The 2,294-nt window shown below is 41.5% G+C and overlaps 1 pseudogene across 1 annotated transcript; it reads left to right on the plus strand.

The window, feature by feature from the left end:
• The first annotated feature begins 877 nt into the window (after positions 1 to 877).
• LOC308641502 (TIP41-like protein) lies at positions 878 to 2,294 on the plus strand (annotated as a pseudogene). Its single transcript has 3 exons — positions 878 to 1,010; positions 1,174 to 1,333; positions 2,036 to 2,294. The product of its transcript is annotated as a TIP41-like protein (transcript).

The raw sequence follows: 2,294 nt of genomic DNA on the forward strand, positions 1-2,294 counted from the left end.
ATGTGCGTGCCACGGTGCCCAGCCTAAACCACATTGATAATTAAATGTAAATGGATTTAGTCTTCTGATTAAATAGCAGTGATTACTAGACTGGCTAAAAAATCAAGATCCAACCGTATACTGTATTCTAGAGATGCTTATTAAATATGAACAGACAAGATGAAAGCAACAGGTTGGGAAAGGATATACCATGCAAACAGTAGGTATAAGAAAGGTGATGCAGCTATAAGAGTATCACATGAAGTAGACTGATATAAGAAGTATTCCCAGAAACCAAAAGAAACTTTTCATAATGACAAAGAAAACCAAAATTTATCAGAAAGACCTAACCATCCTAAATGTGAATGCTTCAAATAACAGCTACAAGATTAATGAAGCAAAAAAGTATAGAACAAAAAGGACAAATGGATATATCTATAATCGTAGCTGGAGATTTTAACACCCTGCTCAGCATTTGATAGAACAAGCAGAAAGAAAATTAGTACAGATTTAAGAGACTTGGATCACTTTATAAATCAATCTGACATAACCGACATTATAGAACACTATACTCATGAACTGCAGAGCACCATTCTTCTTACGTGTGCCTGATGTATATCAAAGGTAGTTCATATCAGAAAACTTCAAGACTGAAATCTTACAGCATCAGCCCTCTGACCACAACAGATTAAAATCAGAAGTCAGTAGCACTAAACCATTTAGAAAATTCCCAGTATTTGAAAAACAAACAATACTCTTCTATGTAAGCCATAGGTGAAAGAAGAAATCACAGGGATATTAGAAACTATTACAAATGGAGGGGCCACAGGCATCAGAGATATGGTGATTTCTGCCACACTCCTGTGTGTTCCAAGCCCCAGGGGCTCACCTTGCCAGAATGGTCCACGGCTTGCCAAGTAGCCACCAGGACTTCTCTTTCTGACTCTGGAAACTGAGGGCCACCAAGACCCACCTCATGAAGTTGGCAGAGATTTAAAATGATGCTAGGAGACAAAGTTTTAAGAATCCAACATGGGCCAGGTGCAGTGGTGCAGGCCTGTAATCAACAGTGGCTCAGGAGGCTGAGGCAGGAGGACCACAAATACAAAGCCAGCTTCAGCAATTTAGCAAGGCCATAAGCAACTTAGGGAGACCCCTTCGAGGGAGCGGGAAGGAGAGAGAGAGAAAATCCAGCATGGCTCTGGCTTTGGGATTGAGTTCAATGCTAAGGATGCATTCAGATGTATAAACAACTACCAAGGAATGCTTGAAGTAGCCTGTGCAGAAAAGTAGTGGGAAAGCAGAAGTCAGGGTGAACACTCCAAAGAAGTTACTAAACCATATGATTGGACCTATACTGAAGCAGGCCAGAGACCCGCCCACCCAGAAGAACCCTGCCATAACTAAGCTTCTCCAGAGACCCTCAAAAGTTCTGTTTAGATAATTGTTCTTAGACTATCAGCAAGAATTTCTACAACAGTTTTCAGGTGGAGACTGTGTTTGCAGAGACCGAGTGAGGGACTCCAGCCTCCAGCCTGGGTCTGGAACCTTGATAGAGGCATTTGCATCTGAAAGGACTGTGGGAAGAAAGGAGAGGGTCACTTTCCCTTTCCCAGACACTGACTTTCAGAGTGTCCTTGGCCTGAACTGGGTGCCCAGAAGAGTGAAAAAGCTGCTTTTATGTGAACTTCTACAGATTGTGAGCTTCTGAGCCCTTTCCCTTATACACTAGGTATAGAGTTCTAAAACTTTTTCTTTTAAGAGAGAGAGAATTTTAATATTTATCTTTTAGTTTTCGGCAGACACAACATCTTTGTTTGTTTGTGGTGCTGAGGATTGAACCTGGGCCACACGCATGCCGGGCAAGCATGCTACCACTTGAGCCACATCCCCAGCCGAGAGTCCTAAAACTTTCTGAACTCAGGGTTCAGAGGGGTGAATTAATGGAGGCAAAGAGCCCCCCCCCTCCCCCTTTTTGAACCTGGCTGCAGCCTTTAAACCTGCTTCCTGTTATTCCTTGGTGTCCTGCCTGGTCTGACCTACTTAAATGCAACAGATTATAAAGGTTATAAAGGAATGTTACTTAGAGAATCTCTTAATAGAAAGATACTTGCAACAGATCATACAGATACAGAGAAATTGAAAGCCAGAGAACAGACAATTCTTTGAAGAAGTTCTCCTATTTGAAGATGTACTTCATTATCATGGTGTTTCAGGTCTGTAAAAATTAGAGTAATGCTTTCTAGCTTTTTTTTCTGCTGTTGTGGTTTTTCTTGAGACTCGATGGGGTGTTTATCAGAATAAATGACAGTTAG

This window comes from Spermophilus citellus (genome assembly GCF_964194105.1).
Source record: "Spermophilus citellus genome assembly, chromosome: 2".
NCBI classification, from domain to species: domain Eukaryota; kingdom Metazoa; phylum Chordata; class Mammalia; order Rodentia; family Sciuridae; genus Spermophilus; species Spermophilus citellus.